This window comes from Myotis nattereri (genome assembly GCF_964212035.1).
Source record: "Myotis nattereri genome assembly, chromosome: X".
Classification (NCBI taxonomy): Eukaryota; Metazoa; Chordata; class Mammalia; order Chiroptera; family Vespertilionidae; genus Myotis; species Myotis nattereri.
In genome coordinates, this window is record NC_138078.1 from 109,650,928 (window position 1) to 109,669,402 (window position 18,475).

The 18,475-nt window shown below is 46.2% G+C and overlaps 2 pseudogenes across 2 annotated transcripts; one reads left to right on the top strand and one right to left on the bottom strand.

Annotated features, from left to right (window-relative positions):
• Positions 1-3,363: 3,363 nt before the first annotated feature.
• On the top strand, positions 3,364-4,454 carry LOC308511237 (hsc70-interacting protein-like; annotated as a pseudogene). The gene has a single exon. The product of its transcript is annotated as a hsc70-interacting protein-like (transcript).
• A 3,803-nt stretch (positions 4,455-8,257) lies between these two features.
• LOC308510986 (60 kDa heat shock protein, mitochondrial-like) lies at positions 8,258-14,583 on the bottom strand (annotated as a pseudogene). The gene is made up of 2 exons: positions 14,558-14,583; positions 8,258-9,936 (listed from the first exon to the last, which is right to left on the bottom strand). The product of its transcript is annotated as a 60 kDa heat shock protein, mitochondrial-like (transcript).
• Between the last annotated feature and the right edge of the window lie 3,892 nt (positions 14,584-18,475).

Below are 18,475 nucleotides of genomic sequence, written 5' to 3' on the forward strand. Positions count from 1 at the left end.
TGAGTCTGTCCACGGTATGGGACCCGGATCTGTGACCCTGCCGGGCAGGGGGCAACGCTTGAGGCTGTCCACGGTCCAGGCAACAGATCTGTGACCCTGTCAGGCGGAGGGCAGCGCTGGAGGCTCTCCACGGTCCGGGACCCGGATCTGTGACCCTGCCGGGCGGGGGGCAGCCCTTGAGTCTGTCCACGGTATGGGACCCGGATCTGTGACCCTGCTGGGCGGGTCGGCAGCTCGCACATGGGTGGATTGGCCGGGGTTGGGCAGGGCAGGACGCATGGCTTTGCCCAGCCCCAGTAACTCTGGGCAGGTGAGCAGCGCTGAAAGCCTCTGGACAGGGGAGGCAGGCCAGCGGAGGGCAGCCTGTACTCCCCACATAGCGGTGGTGACAGCTGTGAGCTCGCCAAGGGGAGCCTGCAGGCTGAGCTGAAGTAGCGCCTGCAGGCCATCAGAGCCCAGGAGTGGCTGCGCAAGATCCGCCTCCTGGCCCAGAAGGTGCAAGATCGCAAGGACAGCCACCATGGCTGGCCAGACTGACATCCTCCTACCGCACCACGGGGGTTTGCGGATCTGCAAAGCCAGAGGACTCCGGTGTGCACATCCCCCCCTGGCATACGAACATCCCCCAGCACACTGTCACCCTCCCGTGGCTGCAACAGTTGCAAACCGAGGCGTGCACAAGTTCCCCCCACCTCTGCACCGCACTTCCATCAACCCGGGATGCCTAACACCCCCACAGGATGTGCACACATCCCCTCTGATGCGCTCACGTCCTTTGGAGAGTGTCTGGGTGTTCTGGGTGCTGAGGGTGGGCGCCTGTGAGATGACAGTGAGAGGGCGGAGTGGTGATGATTGTTCCCACGGAGGCCAGTGCAGCTGTGTGATCTCCTCTGGGGGGTTAATGCAGGTACTGAGGCGGGAGCAGGTGCAGACAGGCACACCTGGTGGGCATGGGCAGCCCTCTCTGAGGTGCCTTCGGTCCGCGTTCAAGATCAAGAACCCAGAGGCGGAGAGGAATTCCGTCCTCTCAGTGAAACAGTGGGATAGTCGGGGCGACTGTAGAGGAGGAATGTGCAGTTTGGGTGCCAGCACCCATGAGCGAAGGCTGCCCTAACTGAGCCTCACTTGCTTGGGGCCTAGGGCACTCCTGCAGGGCAGCCGGTGACAGGACGTGCTTGTCCAAAGTAATGAGAGAAAACGTTGATTCTCCTGCTGCCACGAAGGTGGAAAGTGAAGTGGGGAGACATGTGGGGAGTGAGCGAGGTTCCCTGTCTGGGGGTTCCAAATCTGCTGTTGGTTTCTTTCACTGCTGACTAGAGATATACAGGGTGTCCCCCCAAAATGTATACACACTTTGAATACCTACTAATTCCAATGGTTTTAAGCATAAGAAAGAAACAACAATGGAGCTGTTATCTGTTAAAAGTGTGGGCACAAACAGGCAGTTGGACATTCCCTGAGGGGTCTCAGATTGAAGAGGGTGAAGGCCAGACTGAGGGCCCCTCCCCCCCCACCCCAGTGCACAAATTTCGTGCACCGGGCTACTAGTCCTATATAATAAAAGCCTAATATGCAAATTGTTCTACTGGGAATTTGACTGCTCGCTATGACAGGCACTGACCACCAGGGGGTGACAATGCAGCACTGGCAGTGGGCAGCAGTAGAGGCACTGCCTGCTCCAATGGGCCCCGAGGAGAGTGGGACCACGGAGGGGGGGGGGATGGTGGAGCAGGTGAGCAGGCGGCACCTGGCTAAGACAAGTGCAAGCACGGCCCCATTTGCCCCTCCAATAGTGACCAGTGGTGGCAGTGGGGAGGTGCGGCTGCAGTCCAGCACCAACTGATCACCCCACAGATGGCGACCAGCAGCAGCAGCAGGGGTCAGGGCCACCACCCAGCTCCCAGGTGCTGAGGGAGCTGGGCGGGGGGCCCGGCCCTGACCAATCGTCCTGTAGACGGAGACCAGTGGCCGGCAGGCCCTGATCGCCCGATTGAGACTGGACCCTGGGCTGGGACAGGGAACTGGGGGTGGGTGGGTGGTGACCAACCTCCCACAGCTCCTGGGCAGGGGGCTGACACCTCTCGCCGGCTACCTGGGGGCAGGAATAACTGGGACAGATGTGCGGTGAGAATGTGAGATGTCCACTGAGATCACTCTCAATCTCCCTGCTACCCTCTCCCGGGAGGCCAGGGCTTGCATCAGAGAAGCCCCTGTGCTCAGGTGCTGGGTGCCTGCGAGGAGCCCACCCCACACCTGTGTGGCCTCTTCTGGGTGAGCCAGGCCACAGCTGCTGGGACCACAGGGGCTGGTCGGACTCCTGGTGGGTTTGCGCAGGAGCCAGTCTGCGAGGCTGGCCAAGAGAGAGTGAGCTGCCCGCCTGGCTTCTGTGCAGAGCCGCTGGGCGGCCCAGAGGCCCACGCTGCGCCCCAGCCCACAGCGTCCAGCTGTGTTCACTGCATCTCCATGTGGGGACTTGGGTGCCAGGACTCAGGCAAAGGGGGGCACGTGGGGGCCCAGGGGCCCAGGTGCTGCCCAGGGCCTAGAGGTCAGCTGAGACCTGCCCTTCCATACCAGACGCTCACGCTTCGATCACTGGCCAGGCCTAGGGACCACACCCATGCATGAATTTCGTGCACTAGGCCTCTAGTCTATAATATAATGACATGCTAAAAGGCAAATATTGAGAGAAAAATCTAACAGAATTCTATAAATTTTTTCCAAGATATAAATATGCTCAATTAAAATCACATGCTTGTGTTAAGTGAGATAAGTCAGTCAGTGAAAGATAAATATATGATTTCATTTACATGTTGAATCTAAAGTACAAAACAAACAAACAAACAAACAAACAGAACAGAAATAAACTCATAAATACAGAGAACAGACTCATAGTTGCCAGAAGGGGACTGGGTGAAATAGGAAAAAGGATTAAGAAGTGGAGATTGATAGTTACAAAATAGTCATGAGAATATAAAACACAGCATAGGGAATAGAGTCAAAATATTGTAATAACTATGTATGGTGTCAGGTGGGTAGTGGAAATATCAGGAGGAACACTTTGTAAAATATATTTTACATGATCTAACCACTATGCTGTGCACTTTAAACTAATAACAAATAATATTGAATGTAAACTGTAATTGAAAAATAAAATTTTAAAAAACATATGCTTGGAAATACCTAGCTCCTGGATTGATATCAATATTTGCCAACATCTGTGTGAAAAAGATATTTGCAAGATAAAGTATGTAAACCCCTTCTACATGGTCACATTGAGCTAGTGCTGCAGTCTGGAAATAGGCTGAAGCCTCAGCCTCACCTGTGGCCTTCCTCAGCTTCATGACCATAGACCTGTGCAAAGTGATGGAGCTTTGGGCCTGGGTGTAAATGTGTAAGCAGGATCCAAGCATTCTGCATACTGAGGAAATGCCTTCTTGGGGGAGTGGATGCGCAGCATGGGGAGGTGTAAAGTACTACCTGTTACTCATAAAACTAAATCAGAGGAAAATATTAAGAAGGAAAAAACAGATAGTAAGAAGGTAGCAGAAAATGTAAAATCAGAGGAAACATTAAGTGAGAAAAATGATCTCGGAAATGACCATGAAGGTGTGATTGAACCCAATTCTGATGCCTCTCAAGAAATGAGAGATGAAAGTGTAGAGATAACTGAAGGCCATGATGGATCAGGCAAATGATAAAAGTGTGGCTGCCATTGATGCCCTAAGTAATGGTGAACTACAGAAAGCCATTGACTTGTTCACAGATGCCATCAAGCTGAATCCTCACTTGGCCATTCTGTATGCCAAGACAGCCAGTGTCTTCATCAAATTACAGAAGCCAGCTGCTGCCGTTGGAGACTGACAGAGTTATTGAAATAAATCGTTATTTAGCTCAACCTTGCAAATGGCGAGGCAGAGCACACAGACTTCTGGACCACTGGGAAGAAGCAGTCCATTATATTGACCTTGTGTGTAAATTGGATTATGAAGATGCTAGTGCAATGATGAAAGAAGTTCAACCAAGGGTCCAGAAAATTGCAGAACACTGGAGGAAATATGAGTGGAAACCTGAAGAGTGAGAGGTCAAAGAAAGAATGGAAAGGGTTAAGAAGACTCCTAACAAAATGAGAGAGCCAAGAGGGAGGAAGAAGCCAGAGGACAATCAGGAGCTCTGTATGGCTCATTTCCAGCTAGCTTTCCTTGAAGAATGCCTGGTAATTTTTTTTCTGGAGGAATGCCTGGATTGGGAAGAGGCATGCCTGAATAGTAGGAATGCCTGGGCTCAATGAAATTATTTGTGATCCAGAGGTTATTGAATCCATGCAGGATCCAGAAGTTATAGTGGCCTTTCAGGATGTGGCCCAGAACCTGGCAAATATGTCAAAATATCAGAGCAACCCAGAGGTTGTTAATCTCATCAGTAATTTGTCAGTCAAATTTGGCGGTCAAGTGTAATGCCCTTCTTACAAATAAAAGCCTTGCTGGAGGAAAAGCAACCTAAATCTCCCAAATGGATGTTGCAAAATACAAACCAGTGTACCTCTGAACTTCTCATGAAGAAAGCTTTGAAGAGAATCCTTACCTCTCTGCCCAACATAAAGCTGTAATATTTTATAGTGATTTTCCATTAGAATGTTCATTCAGATAATGTTCTCCTACTAGGAATTACAAACTTTAAACACTTTTAAACTTTAATATTTCAAAACAAATAAAAAGGGTGTGTTAGCCCGGTTGGTGTGGCTCAGTGGTTGAGCGTCAACCTATGAATCAAGAGGTCTCGATTCAATTCCCAAACAGGGCACATGCCCAGGTTGTGGGCTTGATCCCCAGTAGGGGGTGTGCAGGTGGCAGCTGATCAATGATACTCTCTCATCATTGATGTTTCTCTCTCTCTCCCTTTCTCTCTGAAAATCAGTAAAAAATATATTTTTAAAAACCCTACATTTTTGTTTACTAATTATTTTGGTGTTTTCCTTTGAATTAATTGGGCAAAGAAGATACTTCAGAATGGAAAATTTATTGCTCAGTTTGAGTAAAATAAAGGCCAATTAGTGGGAAGAAAAATGTAACATTTAAATAGATAAAATTTGATTTGAATACAAAGTTACTGAGGCATTTTGATTTGTCTTTTTAAATGCTTTATATTTAAAAATGATTTATTTTCATAAAACTACTGGAACCACCAGTATTGTAGTAGGAACTAGGTAGGGACGGAAATTACTTGGCAGGGCAGCAGCAATCTTACTACATTTTAAATCACGTATCCTTGTACAGAAGCATGTAAATCTTACACTGTGGTGAAGAGCTGGTTTGTATTTTATTTGTTTTTTAACTTTAAACAAATTTTATTACACAAAGTTTCACATAATTGGATATTTCTCTATTTTTTACACAAGTATTCTTACTCTCCACAGAAAGACTGCTTCTTAACTTCTCATCAGGTGATGGCAAGCACTAAAATCCTGATTTTAACAGAATAGTAGTAAAAATGACTCACTGATTTAAACTGAAAACAGTTCATTGGTATATGACTCTTGCATTTATTGGGAATGTACAAATGTATTTTTATTCAAAAATACAAACTAAGATTTCCAGTCAAGATGCTGGAATAGGTAAAAAATGCTTCCTCCCACAACCACATCAAAATTACAACTAAACTACAGAATAATCATAATTCAGAACCACCTGAAATAGAGCTGAATGGAAGGCCTGCAACTAGGGAATTAAAGGAGAATCCACATCAAGACTGGTAGGAAGGGTGGAGGCATGGAACAGGTTGGTTCTACACTGACATGCGTTGGATAAGAATCAGGAAGGATATCTTGACTGTGGAGGTCCCCTCTGAGGAGTGAGGTGTTCCAGTCCCACACCAGGCCCCCCAGCCCAGGGTTCCAGTCCCAGGAAGAGAAGTCCCCATAACTTCTGACTGTAAAAACCAGTGGGAATTGAGGCTGAGGGAGGCTGAGGCTGCTGGAGTCCCAGACACTTCCTCTTAAAGGGCCCCTGTACAGATTTACTTGAACTCACTTGCTCTTAGCTCCAGTGTGGGGATAGCAGCTTGAAAGGCACCAGAGACATATGGGGAGAAACTGAATTGTTTGGCATCAGGGCGAGAGCTGGAGGGACAGCTTTCTCCCAGACAGAAGTTTAGGCAGAAGCCACTGTTCTTTGATGGGCCCTTCCCCTACAGAACCAGCAGGCGGGGGCCATATGAGACTCCATCAACCTGATCACACTGTCTGCCCCCACGTGATTATTCCCTGAGATCCTGCCTCACCCACCTTTGGAGCCCACCCAAGCTGTTTCCAGTGGCTTTACCATAGGAATGGCCTGTCTTGGCTCATGTTTCAGATTTTCCAAAAATCTCTCAAATAAGCATCATCTGGCCTCAGCAAGCCCCATACCTCTTGCTAAGTGGCTCCAGGCCCAGCACTGGCAGCAGCCAACCATGGTTCACAGCTTGGCCTCACCTGGCTACTTCCAAGCCCAACACAAGAAGCATCCATCTGCAGATCACTTTGTAGCTTATGCCTGGTGGTCCTGGGCAGAACACAGGCAGTGACTGACCTTGGCCTGGGTAAATCCTTCCCATTGACATCAAGTTGCTATAAGAGTGTATACAGACCACACAGGTATGCACCTTGAGTGTCCAGCTCTGGTGATTGGGGAGGCTGTGCCACTGGATCCTACAGGATGTCTACTATATTAGGCCACACTACCAAGCCTGGAAGATGCAGCAGCTCTACCTAGTACATAGAAACAAACACAGGGAGGTGGCCAAAATGAGGAGACAAAGAAACATGGCCCAAATGAAAGAACAGACCAAAACTTCAGGAAAAGAATGAAACAAAATTGAGACAATCAATCTAATAGATGCAGAGTTCAAACACTGGTTATAAGGATGCTCAAGGAACTTAGTGAGAACAACAGTATAAAAAAGAACCAGTCATAAATGGAGGGTACACTAACTGAAATAAAGAATAATTTACTGTGAATCAACAGAATAGGTGATGCTAAGAATCAAATCAGCAATTTGAAATATGAGGAAGCAAACAAACAAACAAAACACCTAATCAGACCAGCAAAAGAAAGAGGAATTTTTAAAAATGAAGATAGTGTAAGGAAACTCTGGTACAACTTCAAGCATACCAATATTTGCATCATGGGGGTGCCAGAAGGAGAAGAGAGAAAGCAAAAAATTGAAAACGTGTTTGAAAAAATAATGACAGAAAAATTCCCTAACTTAGTAAAGGAAACAGACATACACATCCAGGAAGCCCAGAGTCCCAAACAAGATGAACCCAAGGGGCCCACACCAAAACACTTCATAATTAAAATGCAAAAGGGAAAAAACAAACAGAGAATCTTAAAAGCAGCAAGAGAAAAGCAGTAAGTTACCTACAAGGGAACTACCATAAGACTGTTAGCTTATTTTTCAAAAGAAACTTTGCTGCCCAGAAGGGAATGGCAAGAGATATTCACAGTGATGAAAATCAAGGACCTACAATGAATATTACCCTACAAAGTATCATTTAGAATTGAAGGACAGATAAAGAGCTTTACATGCATGAAAAATCTAAAGTTCATCACCACCAAACCAGTATTATATGAAATGTTAAAGAGTCTTATTTAAGAAGATAACAAGATGAACAATAAGATGGCAATAAATACCTATCTGTCAACAGTTGAATCTACAAACAAAATGAACAAGCAGAACAGAAAGACTCATATATACAGAGGACTTTTTGTTGGTTGCTACATGGGAGGGGGATTGGGAGGATGGGTGAAAAAGGTGAAGAGATTACGAAGTACAAATTGGTTGTTACAGAATAGTCATGGGTATATATAGTACAGCATAGAAAATGTAGTCAATAATAGTCTAATAACTAGGTGTGGTGCTGGATGGTTTCAGGATTTATTGGGATGATTAAGTATTAAATTATATAATTTCTGGTCACTGGGGTGCATACCTAAAACTAATGTAATGATGTATATCAACTGTAATTGAAAATGAAAAATTAAATAAATAAAACAAAAATACAAAAATTATCGGGAGGCATGGACAATGACAGCAGTAGACCATTGTACATTGTCAACTGAAAGCAGTAGCTGATGGTTATAATAATTTTCTTAAGCATCAGCCAGCCTTGTCTTCAGTCATTTCCTTCAACCTACTTCTCTGAAGTTATAGGTGAGGAGCACTGCCTTGAGCTTCCTTTCACAGTTCTCATTAATGATGGTAAAGCACTATTCTAGGATTAGAACATGCCATTTCTCATACCACCTCCCATTCTCATGCATTCCAGGGTCTTTCTCTTCTTTAGGAATTTCTGTGACTAAAGCTTCTGCTGTTGTTAACAGAGAGGCCACTCCAGCAGTGTCCAATAAAGCAGTTCTTATAGCCTTTGTTGGATCAATTATTCCTTTCCCACCAAATTCACAATCTCCAAGCATAGTATCATAACTAACTTCTGAGGAACCTTGCATAATTTTCTCAACTATCAGTGATCCCTTGACACCTGCATTCTTAGCAATAGTCATTGCAGAATTTTTGAATGCTTTATAAATAACTTCTATACCAATTTTTAAAACCTTCATTAGCTGGAATTAATGAGTCCAAGGCCAGATGCACCAAAGCAGGGCACAAGCCCTTCCAGGAACAATGCCTTCTGCAACAGCAGCTTATGTAGCATTGAGGGCACACATCTGTTATTCTTTCTTTTCATTCACTTCAACATCACTTGTCCCACCAACCTTCAGCCCAGCTACTCCATCTGAGAGTTTTACCAGACATTCATTTAGGTTTTCCCTTTTCATATTCATTAGTTGTGATATTTAACTGGTCAATGATTTCTTGAGTATGTTTTCCCCTATTTGAGCCTTGTTACCTTTTCCTTTCAAGAGCATGGCATCACCTTTGATCACAATGACCTCTCCAACTTTTCCCAAGTCATGAAACTGAACATCTTTAAGATTTCGAGTCAATCCTTCTTCTCCAAACACTGCTCCACCAATATCAATAGACATGACTTTAAGCTGGTTCTTTCTATTGTCACCCAAACCTGGAGCTTTGACTGCTACAACGTGAAGGCCAACTCCTAGTCTATTCAAAATGAGTGTACGTAGAGCTTCTCCATCAACATCTTCAGCAATTATGACTAAGGGCTCATGGTGAGCATTGGGAGTTTCAAGAGCAGGTACAAATTGTCTGAATACTAGAAATTTTCTTTTCCCTAGATATAACATAGGCATCTTAGAATTCACTTTTTTGACTTTTTGGTGTATTAATAAAGTATGGAGAAATATAACCCACATCAAACTTCATGTCGTCAATAATTTCTAATTCATCATTCAGTGTTTTACCATCCTTTACTATGATGACACCCTTTCTTCCAACCTTTTTCATCACATCAGAAATGATGTTGCCAATTTCTTTGTCTCTGTTTGCAGAAAGTGTAGCAATCTGAGCTATTTCTTCAGGGATTGTCACAGGTTTAGACTGCTTTTTAAGTTTAGAAATCATAGCACCAACAGCTAACATCACATCTCTCCTGATCTCCACTGGATTAGCACAGTCACTGATATTCTCAGAGCCTTCCTTGGCAAGATAGTGTGCCAGTACAGTAGTAGTGGTAGTGCCATTCCCAGCATCTTCATTTGTGTTATTGGCAACAGCTTGAACAAGTTTAGCACCAATATTTTTATATTTATCTCTTAAGGCAATGGACTTTGCAAATATCACACTTTCTTTTGTTACTTTGGGACTGCCCAAACTCTGTTTAATAATAACTGTTCTTCTCTTTGGCCCTATAGCAATGGTACAGCATCAGCTAAAAGGTCTATACCTTGAAACACTGAGGCTTGGGCACCTGTGCCAAAATTTACATCTTTGACATAAGCCTGAGTGAGATGAGAAGCCAGTGCCCTGGAAACTGGCCTAATCTGACAAAGGACTTTGTGTAATCAAGGCATTTATGTGGGGTAGCTGCAGTGCAGGTGAGCTGTGAGGCAGGCCATCAGTGGTGAGTGAGGGAACAGGATATTTATAATGCTGCAGTAGAGTTGAATTACTTAATTCTGCTCTCGTCTGATATATAAAATGTTTCATATTATTAACATACTAGTGGCCCGGTGCACAAAAATTTGTGCACTCGGGGGAAGGGGGAGTGTCCTTCAGCCCAGCCTGCACTCTCACCAATCTGGGACCCCTGGAAGGATGTCCTACTGCCAGTTTACAGCAATCGGGCCTAAACTGGCAGTCGGACATCCTTCTCACAATCTGGGACTGCTGGCTCCTAACCACTCACCTGCCTGTCTGCTTGCCCCTAACTTGCCCCCCCCCCCCGCCAGCCTGATCACCCCCAACTGTCCCCTGTACCAGTGCGCTCACCCCAACTACCCCCCACCCCGCCGGCCTGCTTGCCCCTAACTGCCCCCCCTGCTGGCCTGCTTGCCCCCAACTGCCCCCATGCTAGCCTGCTCACTCCAAATGGCTCCATCTTCTATTCCATTTGTGTCCTTTCCACCCCTAAGCTAATGTCGTGTCCTTAATATGTGGTTATGAGATGTCTCTGTGACTGAGCCGGGAAACCTTTCACGTTTCTCTTTCCTTTCCTTTCATCTCAGGATAACTGAACTCTGCGGTTTGTGTGGGACCAAAGGCTCTGGGAATACAATGCTGAGCCCTCTGAACTCATTTTATTCTTTATTGTATTATTTATTGAATTAAACATGAAAACAGAAGAAAATATACCCTTAGATATAGAATCTGAGTCATTACCCGGAGATTTCTGCGGGAGTTGACACTGAGGCATGAGACACATGTGTTTATTGGTCAGTTTCCTCAACTATGGAACAAAGGTTGATCCTGCCCCTCGGATCCTTTGGAGGCTGGATATGATGCATCCAGAGGGATTAACTGGCAGCTCTGAGAGTAAGATCAGAAGTCAACAGACACTTGTTTCCTTTACCCAGACAGTTAGAAAAACACAACTCCTTTTATCATCATAGCAGCAAGGGCCATGCCTGTGGGAGGAGGAGCAGGGAACCAGGGCTTCCCCCTTGCTCCTTCCCCGCCCTCCCTCCCTCCATCCCTGCACTGGTCCAGCTGCTATCACTATCGTGGAACCGCTCAACTCAGGCTCTGGCCCCGCCCATGTCACAGGGAGGAGCATGCGCAGTTTCTTGCAGACACAGAAGCAGCTGTGGAGTAGGGAGGTGGCGGTTATTCCCCTGAGCAGGCGCTGAAGTCCTTGTTGAAGTCTCCACTCCGAAGCCTGCGAGTCCGAGTCCTGGGAGGCTGCGCAGTGGAGGCGCCACATTCCTTTCAGTAGAAACTGAAGATTGATAGGAGCCTGCCGGCTGAGGGGAAGGACCAGGAGGTCTGCCTTGCGCCCATTCACCAATCCCCAGTCCTGCTTTGCTGATCGCAGCTCCTGAGCCCCGCGCCAGCCGGGGCTGCACACGGGGCTGGGCTCCCACGATTGCCGTGACCCGCCTGAGCCCTGCCTGGATGGCGGTTCCCACTGTCCTGCCCTGCCTACAGTATGCAAATTAGATTCCATCTTTGTTGGCGGTTAATTTGCATATTGCTCTGATTGGCTGGTGGGCGTAGCAAAGGTACAGTCAATTTGCATCTTTGTATTTTATTAGATAGGCTAGAAGGATTAAGGTAATATTTCCCCTTTTATATTTCTATATTTAAAATTACCTTTCCTCATCAGAAAATGACCAACTTTTTGTTGGCTTCCTACTTGTTTTCACATTCCCCCCCTTATTCTTCTTGGGTTAATGATAGTCCTTTTTCACTAGCATCATCACTACTATGTAATTCACAGCATAATTGTGCAAGCATATTTAATGCTAGGTTTGATTTAATATGTAATACAGTGGGGTAATACCACTAACAACTGAAGTTTCTTACTTGGCCAAGATATTTCATTTTCAATTGTTAGATTTCAACTTTGGTGAAATCATATCAATAGATGTCAGAAGGAGGACTTCCCTTTGATGTTTGATCTTCTACTTAGGGAATACCAATTAAATTGTCTTTGTATTTTGGAGGGTGTGGGGTTTGAATTAATTGAGATACATAGAGGGGAACCTAACTTCTGATAGAGCATGAATTATAAAATTGATGAGATACAAGGTTGTTCTTCATTGTGCAGTTGTTGTTGGCATTATGAAAGATTTATTGTTCTCTTATTCAGCTCTTAAATACTGCAACCATATTTCCAGCTCTCCTTTCTCTCCTTCCCTCTGCTCCAAGGATAAAGAAAATGATAATTTTTTCATTGTACATCCAATTCCTATATTAAATAAGACTAAGTGCAGGCACTGTACCAGGAATTTCTGATTTATACCTGTATTTCAATTAAAATGCTAGTGTTTAAAAACAAATTCAAGGAATGATATCATCTGCTTTGCTTATTTAAAGGATCAGTGGTAGAAGCAGTTAAGTAAATTCTACGGAGTACACTTTTGAAATAGCACATCTCTGAAGTCATAAATTGATTCAGATTCTAACCCTTTGCTGTACTCAAGCAGATGAAAATGCATCTATTATATAAATGAGAAATAGCTGTATGCAATTGAGCATGATTTTTAAACCCTTTAAAAAACACTCGCCATATTTTTTAAAAGATAAATTATGTAAAACCTCATTACAGTTCAACAGATGAACATATGCAATCAATTTTGATAGATATCACTAACTTTGAACCCCAATTAAGCAAAATGTTATTCTCCCAAAAGACTTACACTCTTCTTATTAATAGACCTTTATTATAAATATTGTATTCAATTAGCATTATATTTTTAGTTTCAAGAATAAAATAGTTGTGGACATTTGTTTTCTCTGTTGTTAAATGAGTATCTACATAGTGGTTTCAAATGTACCTCTGAGTTACCAAACCCAAAATTTTTACTCTCTGCCCTTTACAGCAGTGATTTTCAACCTTTTTCATCTCATGACACACATAAACTAATTATTTAAATTCTGTGGCACACCAAAAAACATATTTATTACTGATTTAAGAAAACTAGGTACAATATTGATTCATTCACAATAACAGCTAGTGTGTTGGCCAGGGGTCCTCAAACTACGGCCCGTGGGCCACATGCAAATACAAATATTGTATTTGTTCCGGTTTTGTTTTTTTACTTCAAAATAAGATATGAGCAGTGTGCATAGGAATTTGTTCATAGTTTTTTTTTAAACTATAGTTTGGCCCTACAACGGACTGAGGGACAGTGAACTGGCCCCCTGTTTAAAAAGTTTGGGGGCCCCTGGTGTTGGCTGTCATCAATTTTTTAAATATATTTTTATTGTTGATAGTATTACAAATATCTCCCATTGTCAATATTTTTATTATTTTTTAAAATGTATTTTATTGATTTTTTACAGAGAGGAAGGGAGAGAGATAGAGAGTTAGAAACATCGATGAGAGAGAAGCATCGATCAGCTGCCTCCTGCACACACCCCACTGGGGATGTGCCCGCAACCAAGGTACATGCCCTTGACCGGAACATGGGACCTTTCAGTCCGCAGGCCGACGCTCTATCCACTGAGCCAAACCGGTTACGGCTGTCAATTTTTTTTTAAATGGGAAAAGAGATCAGTGCCCCTAACTAGTCAGGTATTGCATGTTTTTAAAGTTCTTATGGCACTGTTGAAAATTGCTGCACTATAGATTTCAGACAATTGCAACATTGAAAGAACAGGACTTGTGTGGACTTGAAGGTAGCTCAGAACCCTCAGGCCTCGTAGAAAAGAGAGCTGATTGTGAGCCATCCTAGAAGCTAAGGGCCTTTGCCATTGGACACAGGGCATGTCAATCCTCGCTTCCCAGCCAATGAGCTTGGAGCTTGTAAGGCCCAGGCGCGGCCCTTTGTTGACGCTCGTGCCCCCCCCCCCTCCCCGTGGTGTGGCGAAGCCTTGGTGGGTGGGTTGGCCGTCCGCACCTGCCCATCAGAGGCCGTTAGCCAGTGGACAGCCAGTTCCTCCTCCGCCCCGCCCCTTGTCGCGGGCCCTGTCAACGGCCTCCGCTCCCGGCCGCCATCTTGGCAGTCGACACCAGAGCCTTTCGCTGCCGGAGGAGGTACTGTTCGCAGTTATGTCCGATAGTGACGATGGGAGCCCGGCCCCAGGGGGCCGGGAGAGTCCCGTGCGAATGGCGGGGGCCTGGATAGGGGCAGATGGAGATCAAGATGCCCTGATCTTCAACTCCATGCCCCAGGGGGGCGGGGGGGACGCAGCCGCCGCCATGGTGGCAGCAGAAATCTCAGCGGCCATAGAGAGCCTGAGGGAGGAGGCCGGGGCAGTGGGAGACCCCGAGGGAGGTGCCCGTGAAGAGGATCCTGACATTGGCCCCGCTGAGGAGGAGGAGGAGGAGGAGGATAAAGAGGAGGAGGTGAAGGAGGAGGCGAAGGAGGAGGAGGACGAGGAGGGCGAGGAGGACGAGGAGGACGAGGAGGACGAGGAGGACGAGGAGGACGAGGAGGAGGAGGACGAGGAGATCGTGGTGCGACCCCACAACCTACTGCTGGACCCCACCAACCTGTTACCCTTGGCGGGCTTCCACATGATGTTCCTGGACGTGGTGCGCGGAATGCTGCGCGATCTGTCCAACAACGACCACGTCCTCCTGCGCCCCAACGCCGTTCGCAGTGTCGTTCTGCCCAGACATCACCTGCCAGGTCAGGCGGCCCAGGTCCGCGTGCTCTCGGAGCCAGATGCCTCTGGGGAGGGGGCTGCAGCTGTGCTGCCCGAGGGCCTTGGCGACAGAGCCCTAGGCTCTAGAGAGGGCTTCCTGGCCCCAGAGCCCAAGGCCAAGGTGGAGGAGGAGTCTGCGGCTGGGGAGATGGCGGAGGAAGGGAAGGAGGAGCCCACGCAAGAGGCCGAAGCCCCCCAGGGTGAGAATCTGGGGAGCGGATAGGGGATAAGGTCCGGTTGGGTCGCGAGGTGGGGGGGACGGAGGGGCGGGGGGCGGGGCACGGCGGGGGCGGGGCACGGCGGGGGCGGGGCACGGCAGGGGCGGGGCACGGCGGGGGCGGGGCACGGCGGGGGCGGGGCACGGCGGGGGCGGGGCACGGCGGGGGCGGGGCACGGCGGGGGCGGGGCACGGCGGGGGCGGGGCACGGCGGGGGCGGGGCACGGCGGGGGCGGGGCACGGCGGGGGCGGGGCACGGCGGGGGCGGGGCACGGCGGGGGCGGGGCACGGCGGGGGCGGGGCACGGCGGGGGCGGGGCACGGCGGGGGCGGGGCACGGCGGGGGCGGGCCGCCTGTGAGCAGGTGGTGGGCACAGCTGGCGCAGCGGAGGTCATGCTCACTCGGGTGGGCCGGGCCCTCAACACACCGCAGGCCCAGGAGAAGCCCAACCCCATTATGGCCTCCCCCGCCCCCCGCCCCCCCCAAAAGTCCTTTGCTCTCTCCCGCCCTCCCTCCCTCCGCTGCGCCCTCTCCCGCCCGCCCTCCGCTAAGACAGCGGAGCTCATCAGTGCAGTTCAGGCCCACAGACCCAGGTCCGACTTCCCAGGGGCAGGGGCTCAGGAGGGAGCCGGGAGGAAGCGGGGGGAGGGGAACGGAAGGAAGGGCACCAGCAAACCGCATGCCTGGTGCTGGCTCTTGGCTGCTGAAGGTGTCAACATTCTTACAGGCTTGGTCCCCACACTTTGAGAACTGATCCCTGGACTTTGTAAAAATGAAAGATTCGGGGGGGTGAGGGGCTAATGAGCTTCACACAGAATTTGTCGCGGAGGCAAAACTATTTCCCCAAGACAGTTCTGACTAGAACATACAGAATACCCTGGCTGTTCAGATCCCTTTTTCTCCGCAAGGCCAGAAGCCACCAGCAGCACAGGTTTACTACAAAAAGGGAAGTAACGTCACCGTGCAAACAATTGAGCAGCAGAAAGGTGCGGGCCACGGGGGTGTTGCCGCAACTAGCAGGAAGGTGCCCAGCCCATCTTCTCCTAGTTACTTCCATCCTCCTGCTTCTCCTGAGGGTTTATGTGTGACCCGTTCATTATGAACTGGGATTTTCTTCTGGGAATGTCTGATCCCAAAGTCTGTCTTATTCTTCACTAAAGAAACAACCGAAGAAGGGGCTGAGGGTGCTGAAAGTAAGGAAGACAGCGAGGAGTTGAACCAAAAACAGGAAGGATCTGAAATGGTTGTGGATCCTGCAGAGAGCAGAGCCAGCAAATCCAGGTATCTGTGTGTCGCTTTGAATATCACCCAACCATTCCTGGCATTTACCTGTTACTGACAGCTTTATTTTTTTTTTAATTCTCCCAGTAAATTAATTTTAAAATGTTGTTTAAAATTAGTTTTGAAATTCAAATTTAACTACTTAGAATGTTAATAGACTACTCACACACCTAGTAATATAAAACACATTATGTACTGAACTATACTTCATGGCTACTCATTTGTTCTCATGAGGTCTTCTGTCCTCTATGTGTAAAGACTAAGGAAATCGGTACATAAGCCCAATATTTGTTTAGAAAGCAGTTACTAGATGCAGCAGCTAAAGTAGCTGGGCTGTGTGGTTGGGCCTTCATTGCTTGGCCATAGAAATGCAGTCTGATTATTATACTAAGTGAAATAAGCCAGTTAGAGAAAGACAAATACCATATGATCTCACTTACATGTGGAATCTAATAAACAAAATAAACTGACAAAATAGAAGCAGAGGCATGGATACATGGAACAGACTGACAGCTGTCAGACAGGAGGGGGGTGGAAAGGACTAGATGAAAGAAGGTGAAATGATTAGCCAAAGAACATATATGCCTAACCCACAGACACAGCAAACAGGTGGGGATGGCCAGAGGGAAGTGGGGGCAGGGACTGGGTGGAGGTGGGCAAAGGGGGGTGGTAAACGGTGGCATCTGTAATCATGTCAACAACAAAAATAAAGTTTAAAAAAAGAAATTCGTCTCCTATAAGAACTAGGAGACAAGGACGACTTACAAATAGCAAAATGATAACAATTTCAAGTAGGACCACATTTAATGATTAATACCTAAACTTTTGGTTGTAGATTTTTGTATTTCATGTGACAGTCAAAAGAAAAGAAGCTTAGTCATAGTATGATTATTGTTAATCACTGAATTGGTAATTAAGTCTCAAGGTTTATCTTATCTTTGACTATATTTAAATGAATAACTTTCTCTCCTTTATGGCACTTTCATAGCTGCATGTTTTATAATAGCCTCTTATATGGGTGATATGGAAACTGAGGGTCTGGGAGTGTCACTTATAGAATGAGCACAGGCTTTTAAGGTGGAGAGATTTATTTAAATACCAGTGTGGGCTCTCAAGGGAAAGAAAAGGCATTTGGGGTGCTAGGCAAGAGGGAGACAAGTTGGTATGATCACAATTGAAGCCATGGGTTATAGAAGCATCCTATACCCAAAGGTGCAGGTAACAATTAGCAGATATGTGGTCCTGCCCAAAAGTCCACAGAGACATTTGGTCTATGCCAGAAGGTCCTTGATATTTAAATTACGCTTTTCTGCAAGATTGGAGCCCTGAGCTGTCTACCTAACCCCATGTGCCATTGCAAGCGAGGCTACTGAGGCAAGAAAGGTTACTATTGGCAATAAGGCCAGAATACAATTATTGGACCAATACAACTTTATATTTTTATGTATTAATCCTATAAATCAGAAGTGTATATAAACATTATGGGCTTTTTGAACCCAGGATGCTTCCTAAGCATGGGCGTTCTGGACAGAACCAAATATCAAGGCATTTTAGTGTGGACCAAATGTCACAATAGCTCTCTTGGACAGAATCAAATTATCTGCAAGGCAGGTTACAAGAGGGAAGCGTGGTGTTCTCTCCTCGTTGGGATATAGCGCACAAATGCAGCAGGTACACACAGGGCTATTTTCTTAGATTTAGAAAGTCATTGGAGCTGGTTAATGCCTTGTGTTACTTTTCTCTCATTTCATCTTGCAGTTTGGAGAAATAGAAGATAAAGAAGAAAGAATTTCTTGTTCACTCTTCTTAGGCTTTTCATTTTCATAAATCCATGTTAATTGTATTAAACACTCATATCATTTCAAACTTCATCACCCAAAAAGTGCTATCCAATGACATCTTTTATTTCTTATAGCTATATTTGACAGCATTTGTTTTAATTAAAATAAGTTTGTTTCAATTAATAAACTGAAATGCAGGCAGAGTTCAGTTAGATAAATAATCCCAAGTCATATCTCTTACCTCTTTGTTTTGAAAGGTATCACTCTCCACCATTTTGTACGCCTGCTTTAAATTATTTTATGGCAGTCCAAAATAAATTAAAAGTTCGAGTTGGAAACAATTTTTGATGTCAAGCCTTTAGAGCTGCTCTGTCTGATTTGAGATGTGCTTCACTATAAAAGGTGTCACCGCTCTCACTAATAAACTGTATACTGATTACCTGTTTAAATGATAACATATTGAATTAAAATATACTATTAAAAT